Genomic DNA, 22340 nt, shown 5'->3' on the forward strand with positions numbered 1-22340 from the left:
GCGAAATAATATACCTGCCTATTTTTTCGAGCGAAAAATCCAATGTTGTATAAATATGTGTTTGAAAATGCTCAAAACAAAGATTTCGTATTTTTTCCGCGTTAACGTTTTTTATATGGAGTCTAACAGTTTTTCGTGCGGAAACGTGATCTTAATACCATAGTACTAAGATCACGTTTTAGTTTTCTTATAAGCCTATAGGTTTATAAGAAAATTTGATTATGCGACGGCATTATTAATTGTTCTTTTTCAACGACTACACTAGAATGCATTTTTGTATATACATATATGGTAATAAGTGTAATCGGAGATATCGGAAACTACAAGCATGTTAAGCAGTAAACGGGTTTCAAACAGACTAGGATCTAATGATGATAAAATCTGATTTTTTTATTTATTTTATTATGACTTTATCGATTGAAGTTATTAAATTTTTTTATATTTTTTAATAAACGAATTTTTTTGAAACTATAAAACGAAATTTTTAATTTTCTTTCCAAAAAAAATTTATAATATATATTCCTATAAGAAATAATTTTCCTATATCCATATGAATGCTTAAAAAAACATTTCCCTATAAACAATAATTTGCTTTTAGAAAAAACGAATATAAGAAAATAAGGTAAATATGCTTTTCGATTCGATTTTCTTATATTCATTATCTACACGCAAAGAAAAAAACATTTGGAAAACGTGTACCGAAAACGTTTTTCTTTTGTTAGAGTTTTTGAATTCCTTCGAAAATTTTAAACTTTTATCACCAAAAAAATCGTTTGTTACAAAATTTTTATTTTTTCAATAAAAAAATTATTTTTGAACCAACATAGTCCATTTTGTTTATATCAAGCACTGTTCTTTTCTGACTTTAAAGGTTGAGTTACATACTATGCGTTAATGCGTCCGTTGATTGAAGAGTTGAATTTTCTCTTTGAAAGCAATAGTTTTGTAAGAGTGCTTCAAACTGAAAAATATCAAAGCACGGATTAACGGATGATATATAACTCAACCTTAAGTCTTTAATGAGACACATTTTACAGTTTCATAGTAAAAATTTAATATAGTAGTATGTAATCTTGAACATCTTTTCGGAATCTTCCGAACATATCTGGAATATATGTAAAAAAAACAAACTTTTTGGTGTTCGGTCGAAGCAGGGATCGAACCCAGGACCCTTGGTATGCAATGCGGATGTACCAACCATTGCTCCACGATAGGTTAGGTGGCAGCCCGATGTATCAGGCTATTCAGTCCATTGTGATATCACTTAGACTATTCAGTCCATTGTGATATCACATTGATGAACTTCTCTCTTATCACTGAGTGCTGCCCGATTCCATGTTAAGCTCAATGACAGGAGACCTCCTTTTTATAGCCGAGTACGAACGGCGTTCCACATTGCGGTGAAACCACTTAGAGAAGTATTGAAACCCTCAGAAATGTCACCTGTATTACTGAGGTGGGATAATCTACGATGTCCAAATAAATATATGTTTCTGTTAAATTAAATTTGTTTAATCGGCTCGTGGGCGCAGCAAACTATGCTATATAAATATAACTTATAACGATAATTGTCTATTGATGACAATAACAGTTACGTAGCCCTGTGGATAGTGTGTTGGCTTACAAATTGTACGGCCCGCGGTTCGATTCTCCGTCCAGGCGAAAGGTAAAATTAAAAACAAAAAATTATAAAATCGAACAATTTCTTTGCTTGTATTACAGAAAAAGGTGCTACACCCAGAAAAAAGTGCCTTCTACACTAAAGGAAAAAAGTTCATCAATTTAGTTTAGCCATTTTATTTCCATTAAGGTAAATTTTTGTGTGAAATACAATTTATTTATATAAATAAATAAATTGTATTTAAAAACGAAGGTAAGCAGTTCTAATTTTGAAGTAAAAGCTTTACCACAAATATGTAAGATTTGTCCAAATGAATGAAAAAAGTTCAATAAAATCAATCCATATGTGAATTCAATTCAGTTACATTTTTTCATTCTGTAGTATAGTGGTACATAAATATAGGAACATTTTAACTAATATATGGAATGCATTCTACCTAATTTCTACGAAAACCACATCGTTCAAACAAATAAAAATGTATTTGGCGCTATACGAAGTTTCTTCACAATGAGTTCATTTTAACTTAAAGCAATTTTTTCTGGGTGTAAGAACTAAAAAAACTCATGGAAGTGAGAAATATGTGAGGGGAATGCAATTAGCCAGAAAAGATTTTTGTTTTTTTTTTTATTTTTGAGTTAGTCTTTATGAAATTGTTTTTACATCCTGGAAAAGAATAAATAAACTTCTTTACAGCGAAAGAATTATTTTTTTTGCGTGTACCACTATCATCCACAAATAATAATGATACCCTTTCAATTCATACGTATGTTAAAATTCTGAAATAAATTTGCAGATATTTTGTATCCAGTACAAAAAAAAACAGTCCTATTATTATTAAACGTTAGAACATTGTGGTGAGAATATATCCATGTTCAACCACCACCTTGGCTAACATATTCAGTATGTACTCATGAGTAAGAGCATCATTAGGTCTATTCGCGTACTTTTCCAGTAATAACTAGGAAGTTGAGGAACAAATCCATATATGCATTTCCAGTAGGGTAAGTGCAGCAAATGTGGTATACCCATTGGTTTTCCGATAGCCAAATTTTGTGTGTTTGTCCGACGAGGCTAAGATTTTACCGCATTCACACTGTAAGTGTTAGCCATCCACGCAACTATGAGCGAAAAATAAGAAACCCATAATTTCAGATATATGCATTTGCGAATTTATTAAAAAACTCATTAAGCACGAATTCATAAAAAGTGCAGGTACGAGGGCAGTTCAAAAACTTCTTAGCCTAGCACAAAAGGCGCGGTATAAACAGGAAAAAGTTAAGTGTTTTGGAAACTTCCACCTCTGTTATGAACACATATTAAATTTTGTTTCAATCTGGCAACTCCTTCATATAGAAACTGGTGTTCAAAAAAGACGCATCCGCAATTTTTTTACAATGGAAATGCATGCTGTCATTAAATATTTACATAAAAAAGGTTTATCGGGGCAAGAAATGCATAATGATATGGTGAATGTTTTAGGCGAAAGTGCTCCTTCATATGCAAAAGGAAAAATTGGGTTGCTGAATTTAAACGTGGTTGTACAAGCATTGAAGATGAACCACGTAGTGGACGTCCAAAATCAGCAACAACAACAGAAATTGTAGCCAAAGTGCATGATATGGTATTAAATGATCGACGAATAAAAGTACGTGAAATTGCTAATATCATGGGCATCTCAAATGATCGAGTCCATTTAAATTTGCATGAAGAACTACAGATGAAAAAGCTTTCTGCAAGATGGGTGACGCATTTGTTAACAGTCGATCAAAAACGCATAAGAATGAACATTTCTCAAGCTTGTTTGGATCATTTTAAGCGAAATAAAATGGATTTTAAACGTCGTTTCATAACTGTTGATGAAAAAATTCCTTGCTGGAAAGCGTTTTACCTCAAATGAAGATGCAATTACAGATGTAAACCACTAATTTGAAGACCTTGAGGAAAACTATTTTTATCAAGGGATAGAATTGCTAGAAAAGCGTTGGACTAAGTGTATTGAAGTTTCAGGAGATTATATTGAAAAATAAAAATATTTTTGAAAAACTAATTATTCTCTTTCATTGATAGGCTAAGAAAAAACTCTGGCTTCTGGGGCCATAAAAGTCCATGTCGGGCGAATGATATATATGAGAGCTATATCTCAATCTGAACCGATTTCAATCAAATTTTGCACACTTGACTATACGATCAAGCGTTATGTTTGTGCAAAATTTCAAGCAAATTAGGCTAAAACTATGGCTTCTCCGCCCATATAAGTGCATATCGGGCGAAAGATATATATGGGAACTATATCTAAATCTGAACCGATTTCTTCCAAAATCAAAAATCTTAATTTAGGACCAACATCAAATGTCGGTTAGCTGATTTTGTAGGTTTGTTGTTGTTAGTATAAATCACGTGTTGCGATTATTGAAACAATCTATTGGTCTATTGGACAAAATAACGCAATCACACTGAAAAAAATATTGTCATGAGGTCAAAGATTTCATGTCTTTAAAATACGAATACAAATTTTGCTTTGCATAGAAGACGCATTTCTCTAAAAAAAAAGTTATTTTCCTTGTCCATAAGTCGATAAACTTTTCAATGAAGTCGTATTGTCCTTATAATTAAGTGATTTGACTTAAAAATGGGTATCTTAACATGAAAGAAAAAATGTATAGGCTAAGGTCAAGTTGACTTTAATAATGCAGAAAAATTCTTTAAATTTAATGAAATTGTCTTTAAATTTGTTGTCTTTTTGCATCTTGACTACAAAGCAAAAAATCGTTCAAATATAGGACATGTTTTTCAAAACTTTATTTTAAAGAAGTCGAGTCCTAATTTGGAAAATAAAGTTGCCGTTAACTCGTTTTTAAAGGACTTTGATAGCATATGAAGAAAAACAGCTGAGAAAGCGAAAAATTAAAATTTGCTTCCTAGAAGCAAGTACACAAAACCTAAATTTAAAAGAGAATTGTGTCTTAAAAGTATCCTTACTTGTATTCTCCGCTTCTTTGGCTCGGAATCAATACCAAATTTTTTAAAGTAAAGACAAAATCTTTGGAACCGAGTATGCTTTTTTTCAGTGCAGATTCCTATACTAAATATTTTTTTAGTAGTGAAGTCTGCTGATATAGATTTTCTGCAGGCATCAAAGATAAGATTGGTCGCATGGCATAAAGAATTCGTTAGCACCAAACTTTTTCAGTCAACGTTTTTCAGTATATGATTTTGGCTTTAATAACCGAATATTTTCGCAGAGTGGATAATTTTAGACAAGCATATTTTTCTATTAACGCTAAATATTTTCCTTTAAAAGCAACTAAAACAAGTATATATGGCCGCAAGTTCGGCCAGACCGAAGCTTATGTACCCTCAACCATAGATTGCGTAGAAACTTCTACTGAAGACTGTCATCCACAATCGAATTACTTGGGTTGCGGTTACACTTGCCGATGGCAAGGTATCTTCAAACTTCCTAACACCGTAATATATACCACATAGTCCATACTTGGTATATATTAAACTAAAAAAGACCGATTAAATACGTATATAATTAAGTTTAAAGTTTCTATAGAAATAAAATGTTTACAACATTTTCTATAGAAGTAAAATTTGGAAAAAATTTTCTATAGAAATAAAATTTTAACAAAATTTTCTATAGAAATAAAATTTTGACAAAATTTTCTATAGAAATAAAATTTTAACAACATTTTCTATAGAAATAACATTTTGACAAAATTTTCTATAAAAATAAAATTTTGGTAGATTATTTTTGGCTCGAGTGGCAACCATGATTATGAACCGATATGGACCAATTTTTGTGTGATTGGGGATCAGCTATATATATATATATATAACTATAGACCGATATGGAACAATTTTGGTATGGTTATCAGCGGCCTTATACTAACACCACGTTGCAAATTTCAACCGGTTCGGATGAATTTTGCTCCTCCAAGAGGCTCCGGAGATCAAATCTGGGGAACGGTTTGTATGGGGGCTATATATAATTATGGACCGATATGGACCAATTCTTGCATGGTTGTTAGAGACCATATACTAACACCACGTACCAAATTTCAACCGGATCGGATGAATTTTGCTCCTCTAAGAGCTCCGGAGGTCAAATCTGGGGATCGGTTTATATGGGGGCTATATACAATTATGGACCGATATGGACCAATTTTAGGCATGGTTGTTAAAGACCATATACTAACACCACGTACCAAATTTCAACCGGATCGGATAAATTTTGCTCCTCTAAGAGGCTCCCGAGGTCAAATCTGGGGATCGGTTTATATGGAGGCTATAGATAATTATGGTTTTTGCATGGTTGTTAGAGACCATATACTTACACCATGTACCAAATTTCAGCCAGATCGGATGACATATGCTACTCTTATAGGCTCCGCAAGCCAAATCTAGGGGTCCGTTTATATGGGGGCTATACGTAAAAGTGGACCGATATGGCCCATTTGCAATACCATCCGACCTACATGAATAACAACCACTTGTGCCAAGTTTGAAGTCGATAGCTTGTTTCGTTCGGAAGTTAGCGTGATTTCAACAGACGGACGGACGGACGGACATGCTTAGATCGACTCAGAATTTCACCACGACCCAGAATATATATACTTTATGGGGTCTTAGAGCAATATTTCGATGTGTTACAAACGGAATGACAAAGTTAATATACCCCCCATCCTATGGTGGAGGGTATAAAAATTAGAGACAATCGCTTAATCACTTGTGATATATTCGGTTTTGCCATTAAAGAAGATACTTTATATGAAAGGGGAACACTGAAAAAATATTGAGCTAATATGAAAGATTATTTAACCAAAATTTTAGAAATTGTTTTTCTTTAAATTTAGGACACGGATATTTAAAATTTGAGTCCCTTCGATAAAGTCGTAAGTCTTTGAAGTAAGGCAATTTTTCTTTAAAGCAAAGAAAAAACTTTTTTGATTTAAAGAAAAAACGATTCTCAGTCCAGGTAAAAGGTAAAACTTAAATTATTTATAAAATCAAATAATTTCATCTTCATTGTTGGTATTACAGAAAAAGGTGCTAAGAACTAAATAAATCTCGTGGAAGTGAGAAATATGTGAGGGATGATGGAAATTTGAGTTAGGTGTTATGACTCATCCGATCCGGTTAAAATTTGGAATTTGGTTTTAGTCAGGAATTCGGAGCGGTCCATTTTTTTCGCTACGCTCCGCTCCCGCTCCTTCTTAGAGAAAACTATTTATTTATTTATAATCATAAAAAAATTATAAAAATAAACGAAAATATAGATGCTAACATATGTTTTTGACCTGTTACAGAAAATTACAGTATATACACTTAAAAAACAAAATATTTTCAGAGGCCAAAGATTTAATGTCCTTAAAATTAGAATGCACATTTCTCTCATATAAAGTTTTTTTCCTTGTTCAAAAGACAAAAAAACTTCAATGAAGTCGTTTTGTCCTTATAGTTAAGTGTTTCGACTTAAAATTTGGTATCCCAACATGAAAGAAATTTTCTTTTTACTAAGGTCAACATGACTTTACGAGGGCGGTTCGGAAACTTCTTAGCCTATCAATGAAAGAGAATAGTTAGTTTTTCAAAAATATTTTTATTTTTCAATATAATGTCCTGAAACTTCAATACAACGCTTTTCTAGCAATTCTATCCCTTGATTAAAATAGTTTTCCTCAAGGTCTTCAAAATAGTGGTTTACAACTGTAATTGCATCTTCATTTGAGGTAAAACGCTTACCAGCAAAGATTTTTTTGGATTTGGAACAAGTAAAAGTCACTGGGAGCTGAGTCAGGAGAATAGGATGTTTGGTCAAGCAACTCGTACTTTAATTCGTTGATTAGCCATTGTTAAAAACTCTTGTGCGCTGGTGCGTTGTCTTGATGAAAAATTATTTTTTTGAGTTGTAAGCCAGGACGTTTTTCTCGAATTTGTACATTTAATTGATCGAAAAGGTTGCAATAGTACTCTGAATTTACTGTTTTACCCTTTTGCAGATAGTCAATCAATAAAACATCTTTGAAGTAGATGTGTTCACGTGACACGAAATTGTCGTGACTGAGGAAGATTTTCGTGGCTCACGCATGAGTCACGATGACGGCAACGGCGTGAGTGTGCGTGATTAACCAACCAAATGTAGTGCGTGAGCGTGAGTCACGAAAAAAATATTTTCGTGAGTGTGCGTGAGTGACGAATTTCGGAAAAACACGCTCACGAAAATAATCCCGCTGACGAACATAAAATGCTTACGAGTTGAATTCATTTATAATTTTAGTGACATCCTAGATGATAAGAGTTGTATAACGCACTCGATTTTAACCATACTCATTTTTTCAGTTAGGTTCTAAAGGTAAATCACTCATAAAATTATTCGTAAGTCGCGACATTTTTCGTGAGCCACGATATTTTTCGTGAGTCACGACATTTAAAACATTTTCGTGAGTGAGTGTGTGTGAATAAGATTTTTCCGTCGTGAGTGTGCGTGAGCAAAATATTACTGACGTGCACACCTCTACTTTGAAGTCCCAAAAAACCGTTGCCATAACCTTACCAGCCGATTGAATTGTTTTTGTTTTGGGGCACTTCCTCCAGCTTCAGTCCATTGTTTGGATTGTTCTTTTGTCTCTGGAGTATAGTGGTGGATCCATGTCTCATCAACAGTTATGAAACGACGCTTAAAATCCTTTTTATTTCGCTTAAAACGATCCAAACAAGCTTGAGAAATGTTCATTCTTATGCGTTTTTGATCGACTGTTAACAAATGCGGCACCCAGAAAGCTTTTTCATCTGTAGTTCTTCATGCAAAATTAAATGGACTCGATCATTTGAGATGCCCATGATATTAGCACTTTCATGCACTTTTATTCGTCGATTATTTCATACCATATCATGCACTTTGGCTACAATTACTGTTGTTGTTGCTGTTTTTGGACGTCCACTACGTGGTTCATCTTCAATGCTGTACGACCACGTTTAAATTCAGCAACCCAATTTTTTACTGTTGCATATGAAGGAGCACTTTCACCTAACACATTCACCATATCATTATGAATTTCTTGTCCCAATAAACCTTTTTTATGTAAATATTTAATGACAGCACGCATTTCTAATTTTTCCATTGTAAAAAATTGCGGATGCGTCTTTTTTGAACACCTGTTTCTAAAGGGTGATACGGTCAAAAGTTGGTCAAGGGAAAACGCGTGTAAATCGGTGAAATCGTTTATTTAAAAAATCAAATTAAATTTCTTTTTCAAGTTCAATTAGTATAAAATTCAGGAAAAATATTCAGTTAGGCTTTCGCTTTTCCAAATCCGAATTGCCGGGCCTCACGCTTGACACCTGCCATCAGATTTTGTACAGCCACCTTGTCCACCTTCTTCGCCGCAGAAAGCCAGTTTGCCTTGAACTGCTGCTCGTCCTTAGAAGGTTTTTTGGTCTTCTTTAGGTTCCGCTTGATAATAGCCCAGTATTTCTCAATTGGGCGGAGCTCTGGCTTGTTGGGAGGGTTCTTGTCATTGGGAACCACCTGCACTTTGTTGGCGGCGTACCACTCCATGGCCTTTTTACCGTAATGGCAAGATGCCAAATCCGGCCAAAACAGTACGGAACAACCGTGTTTCTTCAGGAAAGGCAGCAGACGTTTATTCAAACACTCTTTCACGTAGATTTCTTGGTTGACAGTCCCGGAAGCTATGAAAATGCTGCTTTTCAAGCCACAGGTACAGATGGCTTGCCAAACCAGATATTTCTTTGCGAACTTTGACAGTTTTATGTGCTTGAAAATATCTGCTACCTTTCCCCTTCCTTTTGCCGTATAAAACTCCTGCCCCGGAAGCTGCTTGTAGTCGGCTTTGACGTAGGTTTCGTCGTCCATTACTACGCAGTCAAACTTCGTCAGCATCGTCGTGTACAGCCTCCGCGCTTTGGCCGTCGTATTTTGTTTATCATCGCGATTTGGAGTCACTACCTTCTTGTAAGTCGATAGTCCGGCTCGTTTTTTGGCTCGATGCACGGTTGTAGACGATACACCCAGCTTATTTGCGGCATCTCGGAGAGAGAGGTTAGGGTTTCGCTTGAAACTACCGGCAACTCTCTTTGTCGTCTCAGCGGCTTCCGGTTTTCGATTTTCCCCCCGATCCAGACTTCCTGGCTGTCGGCAAACGTTCCCCAAACACTTTAATTACATTTGTAACGGTTGATTTGGCAACTTTTAGCGATTTTGCCAGCTTTGCGTGCGAGTAGCTCGGATTTTCGCGATGCGCGAGCAACATTTTGATACGCTGCTCTTCTTGCTTGGACGGCATTTTGACAACGGAAGAGTGAATTCCAAAATAGGAGCAACATTCTACACACACACACCTTCAAAATGAGGGGTGTTCAGGTTTTTTAAATGCAAAATTGAAAGAAATACCTCAAGTTTATATTGACCAAATTTTGACCGTATCACACTTTATATGAAGGAGTTGCCAGATCGAAACAAAATTTAACATGTGTTCATAACAGAGATGGAAGTTTCCAAAACACTTAACTTTTTTCTGTTTATACTGCGCTTTTTGTGCTAGGCTAAGAAGTTTCCGAACTGCCCTCGTACTTTGGAAAAAAAAACTTTAAAATTTGTGAAATCGTTTAAAATATCATCTTAAAATATGTTGACTTTTTACATATTGGCTATAAAGCTAAAAAGCGTTTAAAAATAGGTGACGTTTTTCAATACTTAATCGACGATTTTCTCCACGATTTTTTTATGAAGAAAAAAAAAACAGAAACAGGTATATATGGCCGTAAGTTGGGCCAGGCCGAATCTTATGTATCCTCCACCATGGATATCGTAGAAACTTCTACGAAAGACTGTCATCCACAATCGAATTACTTGGGTTGTGGTATCTTAAATCGTTTTCTAAATTGTTAGTTAGTCCATACGTGGTATATATTAGACAAAAAAGGTATGTGTAGGTAAGAGTACAAATAATTACGAATCGATATGGACTTTTGCACGATATGTAGGGAGCCAGAATTTAAATATGGGGGTCGCTTATATGGGGGCTATATACACTTATGAACTTGATATAGACCAATTTTTGTGTGATTCGATCCCCGATTTATCTGAGGGCTATATATAACTATAGACCGATGTGGACCTAGTTAGGCATGGTTGTTAACGGCCATATACTAGCACTATGTACCAAATTTCAACTGACTCGGATGAAATTTGCTCCTCCAAGAGGCTGAGTGGTTGTTAAATATTACATACTACCACCACGTACCAAATTTCAACCAGATCGGATGAATTTTGTTTCTCCAAAAAGAACCGGAGGTCAAATCTGGTGATCGGTTTATATGGGGTCTATATATAATTATGCACCGATGTGGGCCATTTTTTGGTCATTAGAGACCATATATTAACACGATGTGCCAAATTTCAGCTGGATCGGATGAAATTTGCTTCTCTTAGAGGCTCCGCAAGCCAAAACGGGGGATCGGTTTATATGGGGGCTATATATAATTATTGACCGATGTGGACCAATTTTTGCATAGATGTTAGAGACCATATACTAACACCATGTACCAAATTTCAGCCGGATCGGATGAAATTTGCTTCTCTCTCTCTGCAAGCCAAATTTGGGGTCCGCTTATATGGGGGCTATACGTAAACGTGGACCTATATCGCCCATTTGCAATACCATCCGACCTACATCAATAACAACTACTTGTGCCAAGTTTCAAGTCGATAGCTTGTTTCGTTCGGAAGTTAGCGTGATTTCAACAGACGGACGGACGGACGGACTTGCTCAGATCGACTCTGAATTTCACCACGACGCAGAATATATATACTTTATGGGGTCTTAGAGCAATATTTCAATGTGTTACAAATGGAATGACAAAGTTAATATACCCCATCCTATGGTGGAGGGTATAAAAACGAATAAATTATAAGTAGCGTATACAATTTAAACAATGGCGCTATCATCCTAAAATTTGTCATAGGTTCGGTTTTTATTTGCAGGCAGGCAAGTCAAGTTCGATGATGGGCTATATCGGTCCAAGTTTTCGATATAGTCCCCATATAAACCGACGTCCCTTTTTGGGGTCTTACGCTAATACAGTGAAAAAAAAGCAAGCCCGGTTCCAAAGATTTTGTCTTTACATTAACAATGTTGGTATTGATTCCGAGCCAAAGAATCGGAGAATACAAGTAAGGATACTTTTAAGACGCAATTCTCTTTTAAATTTGGGTTTTGTGTACTTAAATCTAGGAAGCCAATTTTAATTTTTCACTTTTTCAGCATTTTTTTCTTCATATGCTATCAAAGTCCTTTAAAAACAAGTCAACGACAACTTTATTTTCCAAATTTAGACACGACTTCCAGTAGAAATGATGCTATAATCTAAGTAAAAACCGTCTTTAAAATGAAGTGTTGAAAAACATGTCCTATTTTAGAACGATTTTTTACTTTGTAGTGAAGATGCAAAAAGACAACAAATTTAAGGACAATTTTATTCATTTTAAAGAATTTTTCTGAATTATTAAAGTCAAGTTGACCTTTCCCCAAAAAATTTTTCTTTCATGTTATGATACACATTTTTAAGTCAAATCACTTAATTATAAGGACAATACGACATCATTGAAAAGTTTATCGACTTTTGGACAAGGAAATAAACTTTACATTATAGAAATGCGTCTTCTATGCTAAGCAAAATTTGCATTCGTATTTTAAGGACATGGAATCTTTGGCCTCACGATATTTTTCAGTGTAGAAACTGACGTTTTATCCAATTTGTCTGAAATTAGAAATCTAGAGGTATTTTAGGACCATAAAGATGTGTGCTTAAAATGGTGATTATCGGTTAGAGGTGCAATTATGTTTTATAGGTAGATAGATATATATATTAGAAGCATGGGAAATTTTGATCTTAGGTTAAAGTGGCAGCCCGATTACGATTCAGGCTCACTTAGACTATTCAGTCCATTGTGAAATTTTGAAATTTTGATCTTAGTAGCGGTTATTTTTTTTTTTTTTTACCAAATAATAATTGTACTCTCTATGCACAATTTCAAAATACTTGGAGTGAATCGTTGGTCTCCGTGGTCATATGAATTTAAATCGATCTACATATAAACACTCAAAAATAGTGAACTCTCTATTTCACTAAAGCCAATTTAACTCTCTTTTAGTTCATGGAATTTTTATGTTTGGAGAAAGTTTCCTTTACTCGAATAATTTTTTGCGTACGTTAGTTAAATGAACTAAAAAAAAACCTACATATTCTTTTATGGCGGGTTCACTTTTTTTGGGTGTGTGATGGATGCTTTAAATTTTAATTTCAAAAAAACACTTTAAACCAATGATGCAAAATCCTCAATATAAATATTAGCCTATATTTTAAACTTTTATCTTTAATCCTAAGATTCAATATCTCAATTTAAAGACTGTTTCTTTAAATCAATAATGTTTTTCTTTACTTTAAGGAAAATTTGCCTCACTTCAAAGACATAAGAATTTAACGAAGGGATGATGAAAGATTCAAAGATTCATGACCTACATTTAAAGAAAACAGTTTTTAAAGCAAAGATTATGGGCTTTCTTTTAATTAAAATTTCTTTATTTTAAAGAAATCAGTAATCTTTCACTGTTTCTTTAAATCAATAATGTTTTTCTTTACTTTAAGGAAAATTTGCCTCACTTCAAAGACATAAGACTTTAACGAAGGGATGCAAATTTCAAAGATTCGTGACCTACATTTCAAGAAAACAGTTTTTAAAGCAAAGATTATGGCCTCTCGTTTAATTAAAATGTCCTTATTTTAAAGAAATCAGTAATCTTTCATATTAGATCAATATTTTTTTAAAGTGTGCATATAAAAGAAAAAGATTGTCACCACACACCCCGTTCAACTCACCTTGATACGATTCCAAAAGTCTTTTTAAGTTTTCTATGCGCATCTACGTCCCTAGTAAATAATAATAAGTAAAATATTTGAATAGAAAAAAATATTACAGAACCTCATACTTATTTTAGATATAAATAAAAATAACGCATGCAATGTCAAAAATTCAAATAGACGAAGGATAGTAGTGTATACAATAGATCTTTTGTACACGTGTGTCTGTATAAGTGGCATAAAACTGTGCATGTATTGCGATAATACAAGCAGACTTTTTCAGTTATGGCATAAATCTTAATGATTAAATAATTAAGTAAAATATCTAAAGAAGCCTCGGAATTAAAATTTCTAAAAATTCTACATGTGTGTGTATAATATACGTACATATAGCATATAATTTAATGTCGACACAGGCATAGCAACATATAGTTCGATATACCTGTACGGATGTATGTCCAACCAAAAATATTGAAAATATATTGTATTTGGTTCAGCGAAACATAAAAGGTCAAGAACACTCGCCCACCCATTAAAATTCCAAATTATATGTAAATTGCATTATCATAATGATAATAATAATAATACAAATATTTTTTTTTTCGACATGGAAAATGCAGGGGACAACATAGTTGTAGAACATTGAACGTGTATGTACAAATGTTTTCCGGTGGTCGAATATTGTGTTATTAGCCAACCATAACGGTTGATGTGTATTTAAAAATATTTCGTTTATTTCCAGGTACTAACAAGAGAATATAAATCCCATAGAAATTGGCTGAAAATACCAGAGACATAAACTAAATGCCAAATTTAGATTTTGTCTCCCTTGACTCAATTTATACACTTTTTTACGATTTTTACCAAAACTTTGACCTGTATTTTTGTCATAAAAATTTGCTCCAAGTACACTGACAAGACAAATATGTCCCCTCAGTAAAAAAAGTCAACAAAAATTTCAATTGGTTGATTTAACTTTTGATTTTAGTTAATGAAAATCAAATTATTTTAATTCAATTTTGCCAAATGTGAGAAAATTTTCTTTTTTTTTAATTAGTTTTTTGCTTACTTTAATGACACGGACTGATAAAAAAGTGAACTCACCAAGAAGGAATGTAGGTTAATTTTAAATTTTCTTAACTCAATGCAAACATCGATATCACAAAAAATAAATACATTTTTTCAATTTCAATTTATTAATTCATCTTTATTTATATTACTTATTACAACTATATATATTTTTTTCGGGACTTTATAGTTTTACACAGAAAAAAATTTCACGAAAATTTTTCCATTTAAAATTTTAATTGAGTTTTATAAAATATTCAATTAAAAATTTAATTGATTCAACAAATAATTTAATTGTAACAAAAATCAATCAAAAAAATTAATAGTATCAATTAATTTTTTAATTGGATCAATTAATTTTTTAATTGACTATCAATTAATTTATTAATTGATACTATCATTTCTGTGATTGAAGACATTTCAATTAAAAAATTAATTGGATCAATTAATTTCGTGATTGAATCAGAAAAAAATATTTTTGTGTGTAGTTATTACAACATATGAGATCAGTTTTTAGTTTATGTGATGTTTACTTTTCAATGAACATTTCAATGGATAAAATAGGTAAAAAACCCTTAAAAATAAGTAAATATTTTTCGTCACATTAAAGCTAAATTTCATAGTTTGAGAATTGGAAAAAATTGGAGTTCGAAATTGTAAAACTGCCTTTAGCCGATTACAATGTACAAATTTTAAGAAATTTCGAAACTATTTTTTGGCATGTATGAATTAACAGGTTGGCTGATAAGTCCTCGATCTAACAAAGAAAAACACATTTTTTTGTCAAAATTCGTTTTTATTATTCAACATAGTTCCCTTCAAGAGCGATACAACGATTATAACGACCTTCCAATTTTTTTTTTTGATACCATTTTGGTAGTACTCCTTCGATTTTGTCTCAAAATAGGCCTCAGTTTCGGCGATCATCTCTTCATTGCAGCCAATTTTTTCCCTGCGAGGATCCTTTTGAGGTCTGAGAACAAGAAAAAGTCGCTGGGGGCCAGATCCGGAGAATACGGTGGGTGGGGAAGCAATTCGAATTTCTGCCATCGTTCTCAATGACTTGTGGCACGGTGCGTTGTCTTGGTGGAACAACACTTTTTTCTTCTTCATATGGGCCGTTTTGCCGCGATTTCGACCTTCAAACGCTCCAATAACGCCATATAAAAGTCCCTGTTGATGGTTTTTCCCTTCTCAAGATAATCGATAAAAATTATTCCATGCGCATCCCAAAAAACGGAGGCCATTACTTTGCCAGCGGACTTTTGAGTCTTTCCACGCTTCGGAGACGGTTCACCGGTCGCTTTCCACTCAGCCGACTGTCGATTGGACTCAGGAGTGTAGTGATGGAGCCATGTTTCATTCATTGTCACATATCGACGGAAAAACTCGGGTGTATTACGAGTTAACAGCTGCAAACACCACTCAGAATCATCAATACGTTGTTGTTTTTGGTCAAATGTGAGCTCGCGCGGCACCCATTTTGCACAGAGCTTCCGCATATCCAAATATTGATGAATGATATCACCAACACGTTCCTTTAACATCTTTAAGGCCTCTGCTATCTCGATCAACTTCATTTTACGGTCATTAAAAATCATTTTGTGGATTTTTTTGATGTTTTCGTCGGTAACCACCTCTTTCGGGCGTTCACTGTCCTTCGTGCTCATTTCACCACGCTTGAATTTTGCATACCAATCAATTATTGTTGATTTCCCTGGGGCAGAGTCCGGAAACTCATTATCAAGCCAAGTTTTTGCTTCCACCGTATGTTTTCCCTTCAGAAAACAGTATTTTATCAAACACGAAATTCTTTTTTTCCATTTTTTTTTTTCACAATAACAAAAGTTGCTCACAAACTAATTGACTTACAGACGTCAAATTTTGACACGAATCATTTGAAGGTTGGTACTATATAAAAATTATATGCATTTAATACTAGCGACGCCATCTATGTGTCAGACCGGGGACTTATCAGCCAACCTGTTAAGTACATCTTTATTTATGTATATTTTTTTTCACTGAAAGAAACTTTCTCGTATTGAGCAACTATGACATAATAATTTATATTATATTATATATACTAAAATAAAATTAAATTGGCTATTGTGCCCTGGAGCGTTCAGTTTTTTTGAGAGAGAAAAAAATTAGGACACATATATTTGTTAATTTTGAAAACTATTCTTTAAATTAAAAATGTTTTTAAATGTTTATTAAAAAAAACTTGCCTTACTTCAAAGTCTTACAACTTTATCGGAGGGTAACGCAAATTTCAAAGATTTAAAGAAATCAACTTTTAAAGAAAATTTGTCCTTAAAATTACATGGCCAAAAATTTAGGTTTCATATTAAGTCAATATTTTGTCAGTGTATCTAATAAATTTCCTTGAATTTGTCGAAAAATATTTTCCTGTTTTTTTTTTTTTTTTTGATATCGGTCTTTTCTAAAATTAACCTACATTTTCCTTCTTGAAGGTTTCACTTTTTTCGAGTGTAGTTTTAAAGCTATATAGCTTTCTAAAAAAAAATCTTTACTTTCTGGTGGAAAACGTAAAATTTTCTTCTCTCCATATAATTCAAACTACAAAGAATTATAATTCATAGTTTCCAGACACTATTTTGGGTGTCAGAAACGTCACTGAAAACACAGTAAACCCACTATGAAGTTTTCTATGAAGTTTTGGTTCATTTTGGAAATTTTCGATTATTTTTAGAAAATTTTAATTAAACAGTATTACAAACGCCGATATCACAGAAATAAGTAAATATTTTTCGACAAATTACACTGAACAAATCATGCCCTGTTCCAAAGATTTTGCCTTTGAACTAATGATTTTGGTATTGATTCCGAGCCAAATAAGCGGAGAATTGAAGTAAGGACACATTTAAAACACAATTCTCTTTTAAATTTTGGATTTGCGTACTTGTTTCCTCATTTTTTCAGCTTTTTCTTCATGTGCTGCTAAAGCCCTTTAAAAACGTGTTAACGAAAACTTCAATTTCCAAATTCAGACCCGACTTCAAGTAGAAATTATGCACTATTGAAGTAAACATCTTCTTTAAAATAAAGTTTGGAAAAGCATGTCCTCATTTCGAACGAATTTTTGCTTTGTGGTCAAGATGCACGACGATTTCACTATTTTTAAATAATTTTTCACACTTACTAAAGACCTTAGTCAAACAAAATTTTCTTTAATTTTAAGATATCAATTTTTAATTGGAATTACTTAGTTATAAGGATAAAACCACTTTATTAAAAAGTTCATCGTCTTTTGGACAAAGAATAAAACTTAATATCAGAGAAATTCGTCTTCTATGCTAAACAAAAAACGCATTCGTACTTTAAGGGCACGAAATAGATGGCTTCAAGCCAATATTTTTTTCAGTGTAGAGAAAATATAATAATTTTTTACATTCTCACCATCCTTCAAAATCAAAATCTTTTCTGAATAATAAACCCGGCTTAGAATAATAACATGTTAGATACACGCATATAACGCGAAAATCAAATACTTTCTTTTCTACATTCTCAAAAGGGACAAACTTACACTTTACTCTGCTTCGCCAAGACATTTTTCCACTTATATTTGATGACCGTTCTCCTGGTTTTCGGTTTAAAAATGTGGTCATCTTGAAACTCGAAAACAAGCATGAAAAATACTACAATATTTTTGTCTAATTTTTAAATAATTAAAGGGTTTCTGCAGCAGAACCTTTTTCATATCCAAAAAGGTGGGTATATGAGATTCTGGCCACGGAAGTTATTCAACAATAAAAAAATTTTTCCATGAAAAGAAGTCAAAGATTTATTGGGAAATAATGTGAGAAATTGTAATTTAAATTGGGGATTGGGGATAAAAACGCTTCAACTTGGAGACAAGAGTCAGAATTATACCAGCAATACAGTCAATATCATGCTTTATCTTTGTGGCTGTTGGAAACTTTTATCCATACTAAAAAAAACAACACTAAGAAGAAAAATTATGCTAAATGTTAACTAAACTGCATTACAAACGCAGATGTCACAAAAATAAGTAAATATTTTTTTTATGGTACACTCATAGAAAAAAGTCTGCTAAAAACAGCAGTCGATGTCTGCTGTTATATTTTTGTACTTTAGGGCCTAATGAACAACAATTTATAAAATTTTTAGGTTATAATTTTTTCCCCCAAAGCATATTTAAGAACCAAAAGTAGTTTTTGGTATATTTTTCACTGTAATATACTTACAAACTCCTAAATACGACCAGCAAACATTTTATTTGCTGTTATGTCTCAATTCGATAAATATTCAAATTTTTGGTCAAATACTATAGATATTCATAAAATACTGTTTTAATTATGTTAGGATAGCTCCTAAGTTGACATTTTTATTTGTTTTAGCCAAAATAAAATATGTTTTAGTATAATCGAGCTTAAAGAATAGCAGGAAATATTTGCTATTTCAGCAAACTGTGACTGCTGTCCCCTTTTTCAGCAGACTTTCTGCTGTTTTAGCAGACTTTTCTGCAAACTTGTTTTTATTGTAGTCGACCTGTATTTTAATTTTTCCAATTATAAATTATTTACAAAAACGAGCTCGAGGTCTTAAAAATAATAATTTATTTTTTCACTTATAAAATAAAATTTCGTAGTGTGCAGGAACAAATTGGAGTTGAAAATTTCAAAAATGTAGTAGTAGTAGTGCAATACGTATTTCAAGAAGGGCGTATTATTGATAAAAATTTCTTAAAATAAATTTTAAGAAATTCTGATCTATTTTGTGAGAGACACGAATTTATTTTTTAATTATTTATTTATTTTATTTTTCTTGTGTAATTTGAAGTCATAATTTAGTAAATCTTTATGCATTATTTGTGTATAATTTTTTCACTTTTTAGTTCATTTAACTTTCTCAAAACGTAATAATTCCATGATCTAAAATTGAATTAGTTTGTTTTTTTTTTTTTTTTTGAGTGTACGCTAAAATAACACTCCCAAATGTAACACATTAATAACAAATATTGGTTTAGTGTAATTGATAATTCAATGATTAATCAGAGCGGCCCTATTATTCGCTAAAATGCTATAAATGGTCAAAAATTGCAGTACATTTCATGTCTGGGCCTTGAAGATCACCAAAAATGCGAATAATAAAAGAGGCGTTCAATGTAATACATTTTTTGTTGTTGATCATCCCATTACGTTGTGTGTTCTTATTAAATAAGAAAGAATATCAAACTAAAAAATTTATACTTTGGACACAAAAGTGAAAAAATAAGGTAGACTACATAATTACGTGCTGAAGAACTAAAAATAGCAGTCACAAATACAATCATATATATGTCTTAATATCATATAGTTTTTCATATGGTCCTTAGACGTAGAACCAGTTGTATGTCAATTTATGCAATTTCATTTTGAACTCACTTCGTGAAACGGTTTATGTTGTAACGAAGATTTTTTGCGGCAATCATTTGCCTTCTGTTTTTTTAAAATTTCATAGAAAATATATATAAACATCTTACATATAGAATTTATGCAATTAGACTCATAGAAAAAAGTATATATAAAAAACCAGAAATGCTACACTCATAGAAAAAAAGTTCTGCTAAAAACAGCTGACGCTGACTGTTGTTGTGTTTTATATTATATTTTTACATTAGGGTCTACAAAACAGTAATTATAAAATAATTAGATTTTCAAATTTTACCCAAAGCCTATTTAACTGTTGTTTGTAAATGTACTTAAAAACTCCTAAATGCGATCAACAAACATTTTGTTTGATAAATATTCCGATTTTCGGGTATAAGACATATTCTTAATATATCGTTTTAATTGTATTACGATAACCCCTAGTTTCGCTTTTTTGTTTGTTTCGTCCAAATTAAAACATGTTTTTGTGTAATCGTACTTGAACAAGTATATACGGCCGTAAGTTCGGCCAGGCCGAATCTTATGTACCCTCCACCATGGATTGCGTAGGAACTTCTACTAAAGGCTGTCATCCATAATCGAATTACTTGGGTTGCGATAACACTTGCCGATGGCAAGGTATCGTAAAACTTTTTAACACTGTCTTCTAAATTGTAAGTTAGTCCATAAGGGGTATATATTAAACAAAACAAGTATATACGGCCGTAAGTTCGGCCAGGCCGAATCTTATGTACCCTCCACCATGGATTGCGTAGGAACTTCTACTAAAGGCTGTCATCCACAATCGAATTACTTGGGTTGCGATAACACTTGCCGATGGCAAGGTATCGTAAAACTTTTTAACACTGTCTTCTAAATTGTAAGTTAGTCCATAAGGGGTATATATTAAACAAAAAAAGGCAAATTAAATACGTATATAATTCAGTTTGACAAAATTTTCTATAGAAATAAAATTTTGACAAAATTTTCTATAGAAATAAAAACTTGACAAAATTTTCTATAGAAATAAAATGTTGACAAAATTTTCTATGGAAGTAAAATGTTGACAAAATTTTCTATAGCAATAAAATGTTGACAAAATTTTCTATAGAAATAAAATGTTGACAAAATTTTCTATAGAAATAAAATGTTGACAAAATGTTCTATAGAAATAAAATGTTGACAAAATTGTCTATAGAAATAAAATGTTGACAAAATTTTCTACAGAAATAAACTTTTTACAAAACTTTCTATAGAAATGAAATTTTGACAAAACTTTCTATAGTAATAAAATTTGACAATTTTTACATGGCTGTTAGAGGCCATATACGAACGAAATGTACCAAATTTCAACCGCATCGGATGACTTTTGCTCCTCCAAGAGGCTCCGGAGGTCAAATCTGGGGATCGGTTTATATGGGAGCTATATATAATTATGGACCGATATGGACCAATTTTTGCATGGTTGTTAGAGACCATATACTAACACCGCGTACTAAATTTCAATTGGATCGGATGAATTTTGCTCATCCAAGAGGCTCCAGAGTTCAAATCTGGGGATCGGTTTATATGGGAGCTATATATAATTATGGACCGATATGGACCAATTTTTGCAGGCTTGTTAGAGACCGTATACTAACATCAGGTACCCAATTTCAAACGGATCGGATGAATTTTGCCCCTCCAAGAGGCTCCGGAGGTCAAATCTGGGGATCGGTTTATATGGGAGCTATATATAATTATGGACCGATATGGACCAGTTTTTGCATGGTTATTAGAGACCATATACTAACACCACGTACCAAATTTCAATCGGGTAGGATGAAGTTTGCTCCTCCAAGAGGCTCCGGAGGTCAAATCTGGGGATCGGTTTATATGGGAGCTATATATATTTATGGACCGATATGGACCAATTTTTGCATGGTTGTTAGAGACCATATACTAACATCAGGTACCAAATTTCAACCGGATCGGATGAATTTTGCCCCTCCAAGAGGCTCCGGAGGTCAAATCTGGGAATCGGTTTATATGGGGGCTATATATAATTATGGACCGATATGGACCAATTTTTGCATGGTTGTTAGAGACCGTATACTTAGACCACGTACCAAATTTCAACCGGATCGGATGAATTTTGCTGTTCCGGAAGGCTCCGCAAGCCAAATTTGGGGATCGGTTTATATGGGGGCTATACGTAAACGTGGGCCGATATGGCCCATTTTCAATACCATCCGACCTACATCAATAACAACTAATTGTGCCAAGTTTCAAGTCGATAGCTAGTTTCGTTCGGAAGTTAGCGTGATTTCCACAGACGGACGGACAGCCGGACAGACGGACAGACGGACAGACGGACGGACATGCTTAGA

This window comes from Haematobia irritans, chromosome 5 (assembly GCF_050003625.1).
Source record: "Haematobia irritans isolate KBUSLIRL chromosome 5, ASM5000362v1, whole genome shotgun sequence".
Taxonomy (NCBI): domain Eukaryota; kingdom Metazoa; phylum Arthropoda; class Insecta; order Diptera; family Muscidae; genus Haematobia; species Haematobia irritans.